This window comes from Pteropus alecto, unplaced genomic scaffold (assembly GCF_000325575.1).
Source record: "Pteropus alecto unplaced genomic scaffold, ASM32557v1 scaffold17, whole genome shotgun sequence".
Classification (NCBI taxonomy): Eukaryota; Metazoa; Chordata; class Mammalia; order Chiroptera; family Pteropodidae; genus Pteropus; species Pteropus alecto.
The window spans coordinates 711,088-732,476 of NW_006440645.1; the positions used below are offsets into that span (position 1 = coordinate 711,088).

Genomic DNA, 21,389 nt, shown 5'->3' on the forward strand with positions numbered 1-21,389 from the left:
TGAACCGGGGGGCCTTACACCCCATTCTGGGCCACTGGGAGGGCGTGACCTTGGAACAGGTGGCTCCAGAGGCTGACAACCCTGCCAGCACTCAGATAGCAGCCCTTCAGTGAAGGGGACCTGCGAAGCATGTCACCACATCCAACACGGTCCCTGCCCAAACAATCTCACCCTTCGAGCCTCGCCACAGCCCACGCTGCACCGTGTCCCGAAACACACACCATCACCACTTAATGACACTCTAGCTGTACTACTCAACGTTCAGGACGACGTCCACTGACGGATAAGTTGCTGGATGGAGGGTGAGAACCATGAGTTATGTCCTTGTGACTTCTTTAGAACAGGGATCAACAAATGTATTTACATCAAAGGCCAAAGAGGCTTTGCGTGTCACAGGTAGTCTCGGCTGCATATACTTTTTTTTTTTAAAGAACCCTTTAAAAATGTAAAATACTTTCTTAGCTCATTGGTCACGTGGAAACAGGCCAGCTACGACCAGTGGGCCATCACTTACCAGCTTTTGCTTCAGAACAGCATTGTCAGATGGAAATGTAATTCAAGCCACAAATGGAAACCACATATGTAATTTTCAATTGACTAGTAACCACATTAAAAAAGGAAAAAAATACGGGGCTCAATTTTGATGTTTTATTTAATTCAAAAGATAAAAAATATTCTCGTTTCAACATGGAATTAATGCAAGACTATTAATAAGCTAATTCATACTCCAGGTTTTGGGGATCCAGTGTATAGTTTATTTTGCCTCTATTTCAACACGGACTCACCGCACGGAGCACGTGGCCACCACCCCTGCCGCACGGCCAAGGAGCACAGGGTGGTGTTCCCACCCACTTCCAAGACACCGGTGGGTCCGTCCTCTGACTACGGACAGACCTGTGCTAAATCTGAGGAGGCGGCTGAACAGTGTTTTCCCTTAAGCAGCCCAGAGTGCAATGGGGGGCACAGGCAGCTGACGATGGGGTGCCTCAGTGGTCTGAAGAAAGGGCTGCAACAAAATCAGAAAAGGAGGCAGGTCCCAATCGATCACCAAAGCTGTGTGAGCTTCGGTGCCCGAGACTCTTCAAAGTCATAAACCTTCTAGAAGTTAAAATGTTTCAGACTGTTCAGAATGTTTTTCTTCCGTTCGATGACTTTGGGAGGTGACAGAATGGCATGATGACTGGATGAGACATGCACAACCTCTGGGTGAATGATTAACCTATTTCATAGAAGGCGTATTTTCTCAAAATATATTTCAAATTCCTGTCACAGGTACAGGTTTCTATTTATTATAACATCAGTTTTTTTAAAGGATCAGGTGCTTCATGTGACAAACGATACTTTCTGAAATCTCAAATGGTTGAGAAACGTTTTTCTAGCTTTTGTGCAATCAGATTTTATGATTCCCCAGAAAATATAATTGATATAAAATCGCCTTGAAACACAGTATTATTCTTGAAGAGATAAGCCAGGGCCCGCTTTCTCTGTGGTGTTTATCTGGGAGTCAGAAGGCGTGCTAAAACAAAACCTGAGTACCTTGTACAAATATACAAAAGATTAGTGTTTCCATTATTCTCCCCAATAATCTAACAAGCTTCCAAGACATTCTGTCCTTAACATTTCTAGCATAAAAGTAACATAATCTGCAGTATTTTTTTCCTTCGTGCCTACTAAAATTTCATGGTTATAAGCTATTCGATGGTACCGGGATATTCTGGTATGTTTTATTAATTATAAAAAATGAACTTTATCCAGTATAATAAAAAAGAGAAAATTAATTTTCCTAACAATTTAAATTTTATGAATCGAAAGTAGTTTTATTTAAAGCGGATCTGTAACTAAATTTTATTAATAGAAACAGATATATTCTAATAGGTACTGACAGAGTATAAATATACAATTAAAATCCCATTAGCGACGTGGAAAGGCAACCTAATTCACTTCGCGTTTTCTATGCTGTGTTTCTCACTGGGGCAGAAGGGTCAGGAATCTGGGGAAGGGCGAAGAGGGCAGAGAATCATGACACATACTCTTGAAAAGTCTCATAAAACTATGTAGACTCTTCTCAGAAAAACTCAAATTCCCTTCAGCACTACAAAGCCTACAGTGCATCCGTGAATGTTCTTTACGCCACGTTGAGAAGCTGTCCCCCAAAAAGTGGATCGGCCCCATCAGCGACTCTCAGAGAGGCCCTCACATGTCTGCACGGTCACGGGCGCCGTGAGAGAAGAAGCTGCGTCCGTTAAGAGCGTCTGACAGTCAGACGCTCACACGGGCACACACAGCTGACCAGCGCGGCCTCCGGCATTCGGCTGCTGCCTTGGCGGCCGGGGCTTCAGAAATACCTCTTCCTCCTTAAAACAGGGGAGATGCAACCTAGTCCTCACCCAAGGGTGTTCAGATGCTTCGAGTTGTGGCACCCCACTCAGTGCGTACCCCCCGGGCACCTACAGACACTCGGCCACCCATGGCGCCCACGGGTGCCCCTGCAGGCAGCCACCTGCGGCTGGTCCCGCGGGGACAGGAGAGCCATCTGCGCTTTGCCACTCTCTTGGAAATGCAGAATCATCCCACAAAGATGAGCTTTCGGGACTATTCTGTGATAGTTTTGTTTTGCCCATAGACCTACCTAGAGACTTTTTCTTAAAAATCGATGGTGAAGAGAATTTAAGGGGAAGAAAGACTACATCTGTCTCGCTAGGAGGTACGGAATCACGTGTCAAGAGTCAAAGAGGAAACTGTCCCGTCAGTCTGTGAGCAAGGCCGTCCAGACGGCAGGACACTGAGCAGCTGTCGGGAGGATGTCCCCACACTTGGGACGTGACAGAGCGCTGACGACGTGGCGGGGAGCGGAGGCAAGAAGTGACGAGGTACTTCCCCACGTCTCGTGCAAAGGTCAAGGCTGAAGAGAGAACGCAGCTACCGTCGAAAACTGTCCGACTGAACGGGCCACTCAGAGTCAGGAGGATGGTGATCGACTGGTACAAAGTTAAGAGATTTCAAAATGCTTTTCCGATAACCGCACTGCGCCACACGATTTTTCCTATACAAAATGCCTAACTGTAGGGATACATTTTATAGAGAAAAAAGCCAGCTTTTGCAGGAACCGATTCAATGCCATTAAATCAGTGATGAGCATGCTCTCAAGTACTTGACGTGGCGCTTACTGAGGAGATGTAAACTTTGAATCAAACTGGAAATTCCAAGTTGGCTGGTTGACAACAATGTAACAGAATGGAAAAGGTAGCTTCACTACCACAAAGTACCTCATTGACACTGGATGAAAACAAGACATCCCTACCTAAATAAACATCATAACTCTGACCCCTTACTCCTATCAGAAAAGGTAAAGTTTTGGCATAAAATTGAATTAACCAAATAAGCAAATCTGAAATTGAAAAAATTATAACATCTTTCCAGAAGCAGTGATCTTTATGAACGAAAATCGTTCCGAAACTGGGAGGAGAAGGGCTGGCTCCTTTAACGTGGACTGGGCGTTTCTGAGTGAACTTGAAAGGACTTGGGTAAAATGTGGCCTGGCGCTTCATGCTTCCAGGAAAACAGGCCACGTACTAGAAAGCTCTGTAAGTTTCCCCTAAGTAAGCAAGGCAACAGGACTCTGGCGGGCTCGCATGGTGTTCCAGATGGGGCTGGCACGTCAGAAAACCCACACGAACTTGATTGAGGAATGAGGCAAAGCTGCACTGCCTACTGTTCAGGTGCATATGACAGAATCCCAGGTCCACTGTATCTAAAGAACGAGCCATTTTTAACAACGAACTCCGAGCACATTAGAATATTTTAAAAGCTTTCTTCCATTAAATTATCCTGTTCTCAATGCAGGTCTTTTCTGCCATTTTGCAAACGATACGCATGCAGAATGAAAAGCATGCAAAATGGTATGCTTTGGAATACGATTGGTGGCACATGTGGGCGAGGCTGGCCACACGAGGTCCAGTGAGGAGACCATCTCGTCTGTGGCAGACCGTGGTGCACATGACAGCGAGCCCCCACCCTGTGCTGGAGTTCATAAATAGAAAGTTAGTTCAGCAACTGAGGTCAGCTTCTCATTTTACTCTTGGCTGCCTGGCTCAGGCCGCATGTCCGCATGTCCGTGCCCAGTTATGATGTCCACGTGTGAAATGAAAAGGGAGGGAGCCCACGCAGGTGACGAGGGGCAGGAGGAGGGGCTCAAAGAACAGAACTGCCCCGCTGTGAGCACAGAGCTCAGGGGAGGCTTTGTAATGCTCTTAAAATACACGGCATTATACTCAGAGCGGTGACCAGCTGCTCTCCGCCTATTTAGGACAAACCCAAAGAAAATGACTTCATGCACAGCAAGGACAGATTCGGTTACCAAAGGAAGCAGGGCACCCCCTCCAGTCATCCAAGCCACACGTGGCTGAACCCTCTGTCCTCCAGCAAGACAGACGACAGACCGACAGCGCAAGCAGAGGGCCACGAGGCCAGACCACTGGGTCACCCCTTGGAATGATGGCCACGGACGAACCACGCGGGGACAGGGCAAGGGGACCCCCAGGGGCGCCCTCCCCTCCACGAGGGGGTCCGCGGAACTCACACCGTTGCAGCGTTGAGGCGGTGGGACGACGTGACCGTGTGACGGAGCTGGGGCGCGGATCAGACACACGAGACGCTCACGAGGCCGCCCCTGCTGGGCCCGATGCGTGGAGGTTTCTCCAGGAGCCAAGGCACGAGGCAGCTGGCGACACCTCCTCTGTCCCCAGCTGGCAGGCCAGAGGCAGCAGGGAACGAGCAAGGAGGCACTGTGGCGTGGCCGGACACGCAGGGTCCAGGGTGCAGTGTCCAGTGAGCAGCGTGCAGTGTCCAGGGTCCAGTGTGCAGTGTCCAGTGCTCCCGTCCCGCCCAGCCCCCGCCTGGGCCCGCCTCTGACATCGCCGCGTCTCCACACCTCGGGCAAATTCGGGACACTCGAAGAGCTCCGTGTCCCGGCCTTGGTCCCCCAGCTCACCGTCCAGGCCCAGCACCGGCAGTGCGAGGTTGGAACGCGGGGACAGGCCCCCCAGAGGCGGCTATGCACCCCCTCCCCGCAGGGTCCGCTGACCGGCAGGAGCGGCTGCATGGCTGGTGCACATGCTTCAGCCTGGCCACGACAGGTGCCCTCGCCGCGGGGGTGGGGAAGTCTCAGCGCCCCGTGACCCCCGACCCCCGACGCCTGATCCTGCAGGACGGCGCCACAGGAGCACGCCTATTCCCAGCCGAATAAGGGGGTTTGGGTTTTCGTGCTGTTGTTCTACTGGAATCAACCTTTGTGAAATTTTAAGTACAGAAAAATATCGACATGGGAAGCTGATTTAGCTAGGAAAACAGGAAATGATTTTCCTATTTATTTTCTAAGAATAAATCACTCCATCATCTCTGAAACAAATTACATTCTCTCAAAATCATCTTATTCCTCTAGGCACCTATATAATAACCCAGTTTTTCCTCTAGAGGAATTTTACCTGTAATCAAAAATGTGTGTGTGTGTTTTTTTTAAATCCAGAGAATGAAGATCAGTGATCGTTTTTGGTCATTTAAGGCTACACATTTTTAATTTAAAATACGTGCACAGTCGCTGCAGTGCACTAGCTTCAGAACCAAAGAAGCCCCACCCGATCCAACCCGACCATGCCCCAGACGCGCAGAGGGACGCCGGGCGCGGGGACACAGGCGGCGGCTCCCCACGTGGGCCTGCCCCGCACCCAGACGCGGGAAGGCGTGGGCCGGCCGTGTCCGTGCACGGTGGCCTCCAGGGCAGTGCTGGCTGAGACCAAGAAGGAATTGCACCAGGTGTCCTACGGACGCCTCTGCCCACACCGGGCCTCACGCCCACAGGCTTCCAGAGACACTCAGGTTTCGGTACATTTAAAAACTGGGACTTTGACAAGACTCATTCACACAGTTGTGAGGAAATTCCTGCCATTTTCAAGAAGTGCGAACATATTCGTGACACACACGTAGACTATTTACGAGGCTACAGACATGCGCTAAAATGCACTGTCCTGATGCAAGGCGACAGCTCTGGACCTTGGCTGTGGGGATTCGAGCCCTGGCCTGGCACGGCCCCACGCACGCCCACGGTCCCTAGGGTGCAGGGGCCACAGCGTAAACACGGAGACCGCTGGGCCCCGTGTTCCGCCCCAGGAGACAGCAAGCACCTTGCTCTTTGTCACCTGCCCCACAGCACTGTAGAAACACACGCTCGCACCCTGCCCCAGTACCGGTCCCCGCTGCTGACCAGCGACGCCTCTCCTGGCTCACTGGGGAAGACGAAGCAAGGATTCTAGTTCAGGCAGGCAGAGCTGCCTGGACCGATGCACACCTGCGCGGGCCCACCTGCGTGCCACGCCGCGCTCCACGCCAGCCGAGGCAGTGCGCGTGACGCGGAGGGTGACCGGGTGCTGTCTGCTGAGAAAGGACAGGGTTAAAGGCTGCTGACTGCGGGTGCAGCCAGGTCACACCGAGGAATGGAACCGCCCGAGATCCAGCTCTCCCCCATGTGACCCGTGTCTCCCCTGGGGTGACTGGAATGGTTTCCCGTAGTAAACACCCCCGCTCAGACTCTCTGAAATAGGAATCCTGTGGAGTCGTCAGCAAGTTTTGTTTGTAATAGTTTAAACTTCTAATACTTATTTGGAATTTAAACTTTAGTGAAATTTACCCAAAAATTTAATTTCTATTTTATTCAATATAACATAGGTATTTCTATATCTAAACACATTTTGTAAATATATAAAAAATGTTCACATTATCGATTGTTTTATTATCTATTTTGCTTTTGTATGTATTTAAACTTGATTATATATGTACAATATATGTACATATTAGAATTTCCCAACACATCCTCTGCAATACATTTTAAAAACACTAACACGGCCATGGATAATGCTGTTAAAACTTCCATTTTTACAAGAACTGTCTCAATGGAAACCATAACAAGCTTAAGAGAAAATATTTAATTCTGAGAAATTAAAAATTTATACTAAAACTAAAATATCTACTTGTGTAGGTGTGAGCAAATTTCTACTCATGGGTTTATGCCTATTTGAACTAAAAGAAAATTTTAAATGAGCTCATGAAATCTGACTTCGAAGAACTGCAAAACTTAACTGAGATGACCACATGACTTACAGTGACACGGTTTTTCCCCAAAGGCTCCTACCAGCATGGAGCTGGCCTTTACGTGGAGCCGTGAAAACACGATCTACAAAGCGGTGTGTGACGGCCACCACGGTGAGGTGGCCTGCGGTTCGCTTGCTGGGAGCCCGTCACCGGGCCGTCACCGACACCCTGCTACGCAGCCCCTGTCCTTCCATCCTCTGCACATAAAGAACATCCAAATACTAAATGATTTTCAGGGTGAAGAGGGTGTGTGATTCCTAATTGGTCTCGAATTTGCAATTTAAAAAAATAAGCATCATTTCCACTAAATACACTTATTCCTTATTTGATTTTCCCACGTATCGAGTTCATTCGCCTCCTAAGCAGAGCAGGCACTCTCTAGGTGAGGCGTTGCAGAGGTCACAGGAAGGTCCTTGTCAAAACATCACCGCCACTCTACCAAAAAGGAACCCTTAACTTCCACTTTTAGAAATTCATTATTTCTGTGTAAGTCTTTGAACTTCCTTAAAATGCGAGTATTGTTTGGAAATGAAACTCATTATTCATCCTGACACTTAAAATTTACTGTGTGTGAATTTATCTGCTTGCAACAGATTTCTGCAGGAGAGGCTACAGTCACCAATTTCTGAGGGACAGAAGCAAGCTGGAGGGAAGGCTGGGGTAGCTGACAATGAACTCCAGCCTACTTGAGGATGCCCAGGAATGAAATGGCCCAGGGGGACAATGGTTGTTTGTGTTTATTTTAAATTACTCGTTACCTATAGAGTTAGGTTCAAGGTCATAAAGAGTTACAATTTAAGCTGAAGGCAGTAGCGTTTTCCCAGGTGCATGCTCACCTGGAAGCTGCACACATGTGAGACTTTTCTCTTGGCTCACGCAGGTATAACCACCAGCAACGGTGACATGCGTTACTGCCTTCACCTGGCATTAGACAACGGGAAAGTCCCGGGGGGCATCCACACACCACCAGGCACTAGCTCTCTTCACAGCAACTGCAGAGGCTCCCTCCTCTGTCTCTCTAACCCTGAAACTGCAAACACTCGAATCACCTTGACTACCTTTTCGTTTGTGGTTCTGTGATAGCTTAAGTAGGGAGAAAGTAATATAACAAAAAACACTTACCCATCACCACATTTAAACCAAAACTAGCAGTTCACCATATTTGTTTCCAATCTGTTTTCTCCCAAGAAGGAAGTCATGTTTTTAGCAACTACTTCTCAGTTTTAATTTCTAGGGGGAACTGTCATCGTCCCAGATGTTACAGGTAAGGTTTCCAAGATCAAGTGCGTTTGGGACATGCCGTGAACTATATATACACCTCCTACTTAGAAATGCACCGTATGTCATTACATATGTAAAAAGATATATTTGATCGCTTAACAAAAGTTTCTCAAATTCACTTGATCAAATAATCTCCTTTGCTCAGAGCAGTTCGCTGGCACTTGGAGGGCATTACTGCCCCTCGCGACAATGGCCAGGAACCTCGCTTTGCAGCGGCTTCGAGAGTCGCTCAGCTTGTCACAGGGGGAGAGCCGTCGCTCCCAGGCCTTTTTCTGGAAAACGTGACACTTGCAAGCAGGACAGGCCACACTGTGCCCGCTGTGCCTCTGGCGCGAGGCCGCTAACTTCGCCCCTGCAGCGACACGCTCCGGGACCGCCCATCTCGGTCACTTGCCGTGACGGGAGTGAAACGCATGGGTCGCGACGGAATCTGCTGTCTGTTAAGCTAAGTCTACATTTCTGAGCACGGCCTGAGATTGTAACAGTCAAGCGGGACCTGCAGAGCCCAAGCTCACGGCCGTGCGCCCGAGGAAGTGCTTTTCTGTTCCATCGATGCCGCCTTGTCCTCGATGAGGACTGAACACGTCACGAGCATGGGGAGCTCACCTCTAAGCCAAACGTCGCCTTCGATAAGTATTTTTTTAAATAACTGCGCAAAAGTAACGACACGCAGCAAAGTGTACTCGCGACAACCTGCGCCGGCTTCAACCCTCACGGCGCAGACGGACAGGACCGACAGGAACCGCGAGTGAACAATCTGAGCGACTGCGTCGCCTCGCGGGGCATTCGTCCTGGGACCCTCCGCACCGCCACGAAACGGAGGGGAGGCGACTGGACTCGCAGTGACGAGGGTGACGAGACAGGTCCAGGGCTCGCACCCATACCAAGCCGGCGCCAGCACTGCAGGCCCCCGGGACGAGGGAGGACGTGCTGCCGCCGCCCTCGCCTCGGCTTCTAGTTCGAACCCTGCACTCAGCGCCGTGACGGTCTTTCCGCGCCGCCGCGGCTTCGGGCAGCGTGATCGTCCTTCTACAGTTCTTTCAGTTTTAAAAACTCCTTTTTCTTTCACCAGTGTGGTGTCCAATTGCTTTCCCAGGCTTTGGCATGCTAAATCTGTTTTCCATTTATTTTCTTTTCTTTTGCATTTAAAGACTATGCTTTCCTCCTCAGGGTTTCTACTATCCAAATGTCCATTTCTGAGAAAATTTAGAAGTAAGAATGCATTAAAATCCTCCTTAATAAACTTGAGACGTGGGATTGAGAATGAATCTCATTAAATGAAAATAAACCAGGAACGAATTTTGAAGAAAGAAAATGATAGCAAAGGGTCTCGGGTTGAGCAGCATCAAAAAATTGTGAAAATCTAACTGATTATTTCTTTTAGAAAGTAATGGCTAAAAAAGATAAATGCACATAACAATTCTGGAAAGATGCTCAGGTAACTACTAACAGAGAAACTGATTATTTTTGCAAAGTGGAGACAAGGTTCGATGAAGAATTTTTAGGTTTTCACTTTGTAACTATAGCCTGCTGAATTTTATTCATGAAGACGAATTACTCTTAAGGACATAAAACATTTTTAAGTATGTGTTCTGCATCAAACTTAGCTTGCCTGGAGAGGGACAAGTCCTTCGCCCCACTAAGCCACTAATGTGGAGTAAAGCCGCCTTGTCCTAAATAGCTCACAAGAAGCTTCTAGTAGCTACTAATAGGTTCAATCTGCTTATGACAAATCACTTTAAAATTTACTACCGACACACATTTCTGGAGAGGCTACAAAGCACTGGAAACAGTTTTGGCCCTGGCGCTGCCCGTAACGGTTCATTTATGACAGTCCTAACCGTGGTTGGGATCTGAAGGACGCTTCCGTGGACCCTACAACGTCTGCGCACGCTGACGTTCTCTTGCCTCTAGGGAAGGCAGCTCACAGTAACGGCGATACAGTAACAGTGCAGCGGCCCCTTATCCGCGGTTTCGCTCTCTGCGGTTACAGTTACCCACTGTCAACTGTGGCCTGCAAATATTAAATGGAAAATTCCAGAAATAAGCTATTCGTTAAACAATTCATAAGTTTTAAATCGTGCACTGTTCTGAGCAGCGTGATGAAATGTCAAAACATGCTGCTCCGCCCCACCTGGGACGTGGGTCACCTCTCTGTGCGGAGTACACAGGCTCCCCGTGGACACTCCCCGGCCCTGGTCGCTTGGTGCCCATCTCACGGCCATATCACGGTGCTTGTGTTCAAGTGGCCCTTGGTTTGTTATTAACGCCCCAACGCCATTCTCGTAACTTTTCTTACTGTGCACTGTTATAATGTCCTTTTTCATTATCGGTCACTGTTACTGTGCCTAATTTATGAATTAAACGTTGTCACTGGTTTGTGCGTATAGGAAAACAGGATACGTGGCGTGTGGCACTGCCCCGGGTTCCAGGCAGCCAACGGGGTTCTGGAACTCGTGCACCACGGATAACGGGGGACAAAAGTGTAGCTAAAAATTCTACGAGAGCCGTGAGCTCCTCTTGCCTTAAAGAGTCCCACGGGTTCTGTCTTCAAAATATATCAGAACGCAACCACTTCTCTCTGCTGAATCACTGCCCAATACACAACCGTTTCTCTTGTTTGGGTTTTTTTTTTTTACACCTACAGCACCCGGTATTCCCAGGTGGTCTCCCATCCAAGTACTAACCAGGCCCGACCCTGCGTAGCTTCCGAGATCAGATGAGATCGGGCACATTCAGGGTGGCGTGGCCGTAGACTTGTTTGGGTTATTTTAATAGCCTCCTGACTGTGCTTGCTGCTTATGCCCTGGCCCCAGAGGTAGTGGAGGGATCATTTAAAGATATGTCAAATCACAGAAAATCCCAAGGAATCTATGAAAGAAAAATCAAGGTCACAGAATATAAGATCAATACACAGCAAATAATCATATCTCCAGATGTTAGCAATGAAGATGTAGAAACAGATATTAAAACAGAAAACCATTTACGATTGCTAAAGAAAGCAGGCTACCGAGTACAAATGTTGCAAAACACGCACAGGATCTGTGTGCCTAAATCACAAAGCACTGATGAAAGAAATCTCTAGAACGTCTAAAAGAATTTTGAAAAAGAATAAAGGAGGAAGACTCGCCCTGCATGAGAGAGAGTTACGATGCACAGTGGTCCGGAGCGTGGCACTGGAGGGGTCAGGCGACAGACCAGTGGGACGGGACAGAGAAGCCAGAGACAGGCGCACACGCTGTGCCCAGCTGGCTTCGGGCAGAGGCGCAAAAGCAGCTCAGGGGAAGAAGCAGCCTCTCCAACAAGCGATGCCTGATATACACAGGCCAAAACCGAAACCTCAGCCTAAGCCTAACACTTACACAAAACCTGAACTCAAAAGAGAAAATTTCTTAAAAAATAGAATTTTCAGTATTTAGGGCTATGCCAAGAGTTTTCGGCTTGGACACCGAAACACTACCCATTAGAGGAAAAACTGATCTATTGGACCTCGTCAGAGTTAAGAGACTCTGCTGGGAGCACAGACGACAAGCTACAAGGTGGGAGAACCGATCTGCAAACCACGCAGCAGAGAAGGGACCCTCAACGCTCAAGAGGGAAACCGAAAGACCCAGTCAGAAAACGGCAAAAGACGCGAACGTTCGACTCCAGAGGAAACACCAAGGAAACCGAACCGTGAAAAGGACTTGAAAAGAGGGTCGACGGAGCTGGCCCTGGAGGAAGCGCAAGTCAAAACCACAGTGAGACGTCGCTGTGCACTGATCGGAGCGGCTAAATGCAGGCGACAAGCGCTGGTGAGACGCAGAGGAACTAGATCATCGCTTCTGGCCGCGGGAACTGCAACGGCTCGGCCGCTCTGGGAAACAGTCTGGCAGTTTCTGATAAAGGAAACATGCAATCACCAGACGCCCAGCGACTGTCCTCCTGGGCATGTGTCCCCAAGAACTGAAATCCAGGCTCATACACGAACCTTTACGCGAACGTTCGCAGCAGCTTCATAATGGCCCAAACCGGGAACAACAGGGATGTCCTGACGGGGGTGGCTGACCTCACGGAAGAGTAAAAAGGTCACGACATCCACACATGCGATAAACTAGACGAGTCTCCAGGGCATTACGCTGAGCTTTAAAAAGCCACTCTCAAAAGGCGACACACTGCACGGCTCCAGGAACATGACGTCCTCCGAGTGGCGAAGCCAGGGCGATGGGAGGTTCGGTGGCTGTGGGGGGCTGGGCCGGACAGGGGGAGGCACGGGCAGCAACTCCAGAGGACAGAGGACCTTCCTCACGGTCTGTCGGCTGTGCTGGTGGCTGTGCTGGCGGCTGTGCTGGCCACGAGGGGGCGGAATCAGAGGCCTCGACGCACACGGGAGCACACGCAGGGCTGGCGGGTCGCATCGGTGTCAACTTCCTGGCCGTGCCACTGCTCTAAAGTCTGGCTAGATGTCACCGTCGGAGGAATCCGATGTGAAGGGTGCATGGGATCTTTCACTATTAATTCTTATCATCGCATGAATCTACGATTACCTCAGAATAAACAATTTTTAAAAATATGTGGGTTTAAATAACTCAGTATTTAAAGAGGAATTTTTACCTTTAAATGCTAACACGGAAAAATAAATTTTAAGATCAACAATCTAAGCTTCTGAAGCCTTAAGAAGCTAGAAACTAGCCAAGGGCTGGAAAGGAAGTGACTGTCCCCAGACGGGCGGGTGGGCTGACATGTCGCCGTGTCGCTCGGTGGGACACACTCCTGGGCAGCGGCGGAGAACGAGCAAGGAGGCAACGCACGAGCCTCCACGATGCTGCGCCCCCTGCACCCGCGAGCGCGCGCGTCCTGTCTGCTCGCACTCACGCAACGTCCGAGCACGGCCAAGGCCAGTTTCGGTGACAGGAGCCAGGGAGTGGCCGCCTACAGGCTGGGAGGGTGTCGGGTGTCCCGCAGGGCGGAAACCTTCGATGTCTGTCTGGGGAGGTGGCCACCCAGGCGGATACACCAGCCCGAACTCCCAGGGCGAAGCGCTTCGGTGTGCGCGTCTCACGCACGGGAGCTGCCCGGTGCGGCGCGCTGTGTCTGCAGCGGCCAGCTGCGCGGTCAGCGGGAACCGGGTCCGTTCCGAAGGCACCAGTTCTTCTCTGCGACCTTGGGGACATCCCTCCAGTCCTAGGCCCCTCGGTTTCCCTTTTTTTCGAAGTGGAGATAAGAAAAGCACCTACGTCAAAGGATTATTGTGAAGAGTAAAGAGGTAACGGATTAGAACGCAGGGCAGTGATGAGTCAGAGCTGAAGCCGCCGCTGTTGTAAATTCACTGTGACCGAAGCTGTCCCCGGAACACGCAGACACAGTCACGAGCGAGCACACACGGTACTCCACCTAAAAGCAGTCTCTCGCCACGGGAGGTCGCGACAAAAAGCCTCTTACCACTATGACGGAGTTACGGTCAGAAAACACGATTACTGTGACATTGCGTTTCCGTGGACAACGGAAACGAGGGATTAACTCTGCAGCCGTAATCTCCGTAGATTACGGGCAAAACCAGGAGACCTCAAGCCGCGGAGCAGCAGCAGCCTCCCTGCACGTGGCCGTCCCAGCCAGCGTCACAGCTGCCCCCACGCCTCCCGCAGCCCGACGGCTGGGCCGGAGCCACCGGAACGGGGATCCCGAGCCCGCCCTGGCCCAGCCCCGGCTGTCCACAGCCTCCTTTCGCGACTGTCCTCAGCAGAGCCTCTCCCGCCGCCCTGCCTACGGCCGGCCTCCGGACCGGTGCCACTGGGTCACCCACAGCACTTTTCAACTCCTGCACGGCACATGCACGTGCACACGCACACACACTCTCCGGGCGGCAGCCGCAGCTGCCTCTTCTCCCGCGCCAGTGTTCCGTTTGAGTCCATTTTAAAGCGTCCAGGCGTGAGCACGCATCGGGGATCCGAGTACTGAACACTGGCCTGGTCCAGAACCGCCCTCGGCGAGGCCGGCCGGCCCCCTTCCAACCGCTGAACGCCTCCTCTGCGTTTGTCCTGCTTTTTTTCAGCCACTTTTGTTTTCAATGACTGAAAATATTCCCGATAAAGAAAACTCAAGTGGTCAGCCACGAGCATAAGTCCAAATAAAATGCCAACGATGTTGAAATTATCAAAGATTAATTTGCCACTGGATTGAAAGCTCGGTATAGTTCCAGAAGCACCGCTGTGGAGAGGAGAGTTGCTGAGTGTGTTTTTACGTAAAAGTCAAAGGCCACTTCACTTCGTGAGTGTATAATAGAGGCTCTGCTCGAGCATGCATGCTTAGGGAATGATATCACATGAATGGCCTTCTCTTCATGAGTAAACTGTGATGCACCCATCTGATTTTAATGGGCCTCTTCGGAAAGTGACTACCCGACATCTGCCTTTTAAAACAAGCACACAAAGCAACTCTGTTTATGACTCAGCCACGGGCGAGCCACAGGGAGGCCAGACATGCGCAGAGGAGGGCAAGCCTCCATTCCGCCGTCAAGCAGAACTGACAGAAAAATGGTTTTTAACGAAAAAATAACTTCATTTTAAAAATCGGAAAGACTCAGCCTGACTTCTGTAGAATGAATTAACAGAAATTTTGTTTGCAATTCTCATGATTAACAATCTTTCTCTTTTCAATATGGGTAATTGGTGTGTTTTAGCTTTTGGTTGCGGGTATAAAACAGAATCTTTGCCCCCACGGCCCTGGGAAGCATGGAAGGTCAAGGGTCACGCAGCGGGGGTGATGAGTGCAGTTGCTCCCCCTCCTCTTATCTGTGCTCGGCTCTTTCTGAGACATGTGACACGGGCATGGAGGGCGCTGTGGGGGTTTCCACCGCACGTAACCCAGAGCTGGCAGCTAGGAGGAAAGGTCACAGAGCCACATGCTGAATCATGACTCACGAATTTACAGGGCGATATTCTGCTACATCTGAACATAGGACTCTTTATGCTGTTCTTGTTCCCTGCTGTAGTAAGCTCTTGAATTTAGCCACCTGAAAAACAGCTTCTGCAAGGGATGGCGCCTGAGCGGTCACTCAGCAAGCATGCGAGTCGAACGCGAAACTGCAGCCACTGCGGGAGGGGCTCCGCCCCGCCACCGCGCGAGCCGGCCGGCGGCCTGGGAAGACTGGTTATTAAAATGGCAACGCTCTTGTCATCAAGACACGACCAATTTCAAAAGCGAAGGAGAAACACGTTTTACCTGAACACGTCTATTTCTGTAAGAGCGACACTGTGCGTGTTAATGCGAAGGGAACGCTGCAGGGAAACCGTGAAACGGGGACGCCGCACGTGAGTTTTTAAAGCGCCTCGAAAAAACTTTAGCTGATTTTACTTTTAACAGTTTTAGGAAAATGAAAAAAAAAAGTCAGAAAAAAATTCGACTTAAATGAACCAGGATTTTTTTTTATTATTTTAACTCGCAACCTTCTTAGGCTATAATTTATAATCACCAAATGAATAATGCGGATTCAAAAATGATCCGAGACACGTAGGAACTACAGCGCTCACAAAACGAGACACAAGGACATTACCTGCCTATGAGAGAAGCCACAGCGCCAGCAGCAGACAGCAGCCTCGGCAGAGTGACACAGAGGACGGCAGATGTGACACCTGCCTTTAGAAGGTGACACCTTCATGCGGCCACATGAAGTTCATGGAGATAAATGAAGTGTCAATGGTGCTTTACGACGTGCAGAGTGCCTTCATATGAAGTCACCTGATTCTCTCAATAACCCTGAGAGATATGCAGGACAAGGCCACTAAGGATGGTTCTAGAAGGAGGAAGTGAAGCTCATAGAGCACAGCTGCAGTAACTTAACAAACGGCGATTTTCTAGGAAGCAAGAAGTGGCTGAGAAAGTTTTACTTTTAACATAAAACGATTAGAAAGAAAAGAAAAACAGAAAGGAGGCTGGAGAGGGCAGATGAAAGTCAAGTTACATTAGGGAACGGGTATTTATGTAGCACATTAGCAACTTTACCTCTGTAAATGGCAACAGAAGATAAGAATTCCCAAAACTTTCTACAGAAGAAAGTGGCTAATATTCCGAATATCAGAAATGATGAAAACGGAACTATCCTTTTATCTCTTTTATTAGAACATCAGAAAGACTTAAAAAGACTCTACCAAAAAAAAAGGCGCGGGGGCGGGGGGGTGGGGGGGGGGGGGGCACCGGGGAGGGGGATTCAGGAAGAGATGTCCCTATAGCCACAGGCCCTGCTGAGTGACAGGTCTACTGACTCATCCTGAGAATGACGACTCCACCCACGGAGCCCGAGTTGTGTAAGGGCGCACCTGGCTTCCTGCCACCTTTGAAGAATGAACCTATCACTCAGAGGCAGTGGGGCTTAGGATCTGGTCAGCTGATCGAATAAATCCTTAAAAACACAAAAACAAAAATTAACAAACAAAACACAGGCCTCAAGCTGTTTCCCACTCGTCATAGTGATTTTACTTAGAAATATTCACGCACCGCCAACCAGATCTTCCAAGACGTCCAACTTCCTCCGGAGGCTTTCTAGCTGCTCCTCCTCACTGCTGACGTAATTTATAGCTTTACTGTACCTGGCGCTAGATATCAAGTGATGTATTTTATAGCTTTACCGTACCTGGCGCTAGATATCGAGTGCACACATTAAACACAGAAACCCTAACGCAACAGGCTGAACCCGGACTCTTCCCCCAGCCTCGCCCCGGAAACGGCGGCGGTGCTCTCTTCCAAGGCCCACCGACTGGGTCTCGCCCAAGTCTGTCTGTTTTGTTTCACCGCTGCTTTAAAACGAGTGGAGCGAAGGAAGGAGTGGGCGCCTCTCGCCTCCTGCGTCTCTCTAGGTGAGCGCCTGCACAGGCGAGGGGGCCCGCAGACACCCCGCCGCCCTACACCCTGCGACGAGGTCCTCCACAGCCAGCGCCCCTCGAGAACGCAGCCACGTGTCAGCTTCGAGGACGGGACGATGGCCTTCATCCACATTACAAGCAGAGGGGCCACAGGGGTCGATGAAAAGTAACCAGGAAGGCAGAGCACGGGCGAAAGGAGACGCGCTGCGTCCCGCTCGGCGTGACCTGTTCAGACATCGCCGGAGCGAGCAGGACCGCAAACTGCCGGATGCCGAACACGCGTGTTACGGAGAAGGAAGCGGGCCGCGTGACATACTGCCACCCCCCATTCACGCGGCAGGGTGCTCGAGGGGAGCAGTTTACAAAGTAATTAAAGCACCTTGGGGTAAGGTGACCCCACGCATCCCTGTGTGCAGCGAAGAAATCAGGATTATAAAATACGCGCTATGTGCTTTCCCTCCCTCCTTTCTTGTTACCCATCAGAATATTCAAATTAATGATCGCGTATAGCTTTTAGGTAGAACTCTGAAAACCCTACTGTTTCCACTCGCCAAAAGGTGACACGACCTAGGTGTCCACCAGCAGATCGATGCATGAATCAACCGCAGGCCACACGCACAGCGGAACGCTGCTCAGTCTCCGCCAGGAGGGACCCTGAGGACACTGCGCCGAGCGTTACAGCAAGCCAGCCTCAGAAGGGCGAACAAGCACGAGTGCACCACGGTCAGTTACTGAGAGCAGCCAAGTTCACGGAGACCGAAAGCAGAATGGTGGGTGCCAGGGCTGGGGGCGGGGAGAATGGAGAGTTACTATTTAATGGGGACGGAGCTCCAGTCTGGGAAGATGAAAATTCTAGAGCTGACTACTGGTGACGGCTACGTGGCAACGTGAACATACTTCGTGCCACAGACCGTACACTTGAATGTGGTTAAAACAGCAGAGTTCGGGGTGATGTCCCTTGCATTCCCACGTTCGTTCACAAATTAGGTTTTGAATAACAAAACGCTGAGCAAATCGCTAAGGTCACCTTACTGATGTCAGGAATCAAAATTTCCAACTCTGCATAAAAGAACTGGTAAGTCACAGTTATTGTTTCGAGCAGACCCACAAGAATGAGTAACAAATCAAAGTATTTCTTTGAAAATCAGTTTGTGAGAAGGAAAAATTAAGTCAGATGAAACGATCCCTATTTATAAAATTACCGTACTCGGTTTTCTGGTCGTTTTCCCTGAGTTAGCCCTGAATATTAAGCAAGCTGGTCTGTACGTGTTCCCTTCCAACCCACGCTTCACAGATGAAGGAGCCACGAGGCTGTGTAAATATCCCCGAAGGAAACCCACAGGGCAGAGAAACGTGCGGGAGAGTTGGCCAGCTTCACGTAGCCAGTCGATCGTCAACCCGATTTTTTAAAATGAAAATGGGATGTTGCACAATCAGCGAACACGAGAAAATATTTCTATTGTGTTGTCATCCGATTCGGACTCTGATAAATGTACGCGGTGCTTCTCGCAATCCCTGCGTCTGCTTCTCAGGAGCTCGTCTATGAGAGTGTGTGTGTGCGTGTGCATGCGTGTGTGTGCGTGCGTGCACATTCACAGAAGACCACATGCTGTGTGCTTCCTTGTGCTTTTACTCAAACCATATACAAATGCGCGTGGTTCAAATAAAAATGTAATACAAAAAATAAGGAAATGACAGTAGACATTCACTATTTCAATTATTACGGCAAACTTTTCCAATATGGATTTCTCCATGTCACCAAAAGTCGGTCAACTCTGAACGGCTTAAAAGGCAATTTATCCAGCCTAATTTTTAAAGTTAATTACAGAATTTTATGTAAGATGTAACGTGGGGAATACTTAATTCAGTTGGAAATATACATCATGTTTTAAGTACACACGACAACACAAAACCCAAAAAATGTCCTGCCACTAGTGCAAAGTAGAGTTTCTAATGTTGTAAAAGTAGATACTGGCTCTGGATTATAATCTCTCTTCAGAAAGGTGACGTCCTTACTTCTTCCCGTTTGCAAACGGCTCACGGCAGCGCGAAGCGCACTCTGAGGACAGGCCCACAGCTGGCCCGCCTCGCACTGTCCGGCAGGCCAGGAGCGCAGCGCTGCGGGGAAGAATGGAGCCCGTGCTCAGCCCCCAGGGGGCTCCCTGGGGCCTTCGGAGAGCCCCAAATCCACTCTCCCGTGTGAAAGATGGAAATGGGAGCTTCCTGCTAACCATCGAGCCAACCCACGGTCTCAGCGAACGTCAGCCCCGACCCTTCCTCCTCAGCCCCCGGCCCCACAACCGCCGCCCAGAGCAGCCCCCACCCAAAGCCAGGCCTAGCGAACTCGGGGCCAATGTGGACAGACCACACTCCGCCACACCCCGCCAACAACCTGCGAGATGGCTGCGTCCCCAATAAGGTGGCGGGAAGGGTGGGTCCAGCGTGAGCATATCCCGCACCTGCCACGCCGTCAGCAGAATGGTGCCCAGGCGTCCGCCACGCAGCACAGACCACGGTGCAGACAGCACCCCACGCCCAGCCCCTCCTAGGGACACTGGCACGAGAGAGGAGAGTGCGCAGGGGCAGACGGGCTGGGCCAGCGGTTCCTCGACGTGGAACAGACGTGTGGCACGCACAGCCAACCTGAGCCCTTCCTGCGCGTGTGGGTCTCCGCTCCCCACACAGAGGGGAGGCGATGGCGGCTGCTTGTCACACAGACACTCTGCTTGTTTCCTCCCCATGCACCGGTCTCTGGGGAACAGTGCTTTCCTACCCACCTGTCACATGCAGGTTGCAATGCACGTTAGCCAGGCGAGTCATCAGTGACCGCTACACTACACTGCATGGTGCCGGCCCTGTCGTAAACTCTGCAGTCTGTGCTCCTTCAGTGTGTGTGTGTGTGAGTGTGTGAGCGTGCAGAGCATTTCCTGTGTGCCAGAGAAAGAACCGTAGGTCTGCACAAGAGCCTTGGACACAAATGTTCATGGCAGCATTATTTAGAACAGCCCCAAAGTGGAAGCGCCCCACGTGCCCGCCAACCGAGGACGAGGCCTACGGAATGTGGCGCATCCAGGCAACGATCGATCAAGGACAGAACCAGCAGGCCCTATGCTAAACGAGAGTGGCCAGCCCCATCACGCACACCTGACGCGTGCCTCCCCGCACAGGGCACGTCCAGAACGGACGGTCCGCAGACAGAGAGCAGGGAACGCAGTGTCCCCGCCGCGCCTTCTCCCACCCGGGCCCGGCACCGCCACCCTGGCCCTCACGTGTTCTCACGGTGCGCTGCTCTCTCTGCCCCCCGAGAGGCCTGTCCTTGCGCAGGCAGCTCTGCCCCCACACCCCGGTGACTCCCGCACCCCCGTGCCCCATACCCCAGGGCCGGCACAGAGGAGCTGCTCAGTCCTGAGTGACAGCTGACATGAGAGTGAGAGACATGACATCGCCAGGCACCTGGGAAGTCCGGGCTACAACACGTATCGGCACAAGAGCGACCAGCTTTCGACTGCCAGACAGCAGCGTGCCACGGCGGAGGTGTGAACGCGCTTGTTTTCTAGAACGCGGGAGTACGGCTGGAGAGCAGCTTTGCCCCTGGGACCCTGGCCTGGAGGGACAGGCAGCAGGGACAGCACAGGGGGAGGGGCGGGAAGGGACAGGCAGCATAAAGCACACCCCCTGGCGGGAGCGAAACGCACTCTGACCACGCCCCCCTCGACAGCAGTCCTTGGGTCCGCTGCTTTCTCAGGGGGCAGGCGACTCTCTGCAGTGACCTTAGAAAACAGACCGAACAACAACAGTTTCAACAAAATAATACTAAGGATCCCGGTGGTCTGGGAGAACTTGAAAACTGAGTCCTTCTCATCGCAGTGAGCCAGAGGCGCGTGCGGGGGCACGCGAGCGCGTGACGGAGCTCGTGGGACAGACCTCGCTGCACGTGGCCAGGGTCGGCCAGGGGCGCGGTTCACGCCCATCCAGCACGTGGGGCCCATTCCCGTCTGCAACCATTTTTCTCCACAAACAGCGCATTCCGGCCGATGAGATTACGGATAGCTCTGAGCCTCTGAAGCCGCCTGCAGAGTCTTTTGTTTATGCAGGGAAAGTGAACAAAACTGAGTAGAAACGAGGGAA

The 21,389-nt window shown here is 50.8% G+C and overlaps 1 protein-coding gene and 1 non-coding gene across 2 annotated transcripts in view; both read right to left on the reverse strand.

The window, feature by feature from the left end:
• Positions 1 to 21,389, reverse strand: part of CAMK2D (calcium/calmodulin dependent protein kinase II delta) — a 137,601-nt gene that overhangs the window by 101,806 nt on the left and 14,406 nt on the right. The window lies entirely within an intron of this gene.
• LOC112484644 lies at positions 11,063 to 11,181 on the reverse strand. Its single transcript, XR_003048094.1, has one exon. It is a non-coding gene; the product is annotated as a 5S ribosomal RNA (ribosomal RNA).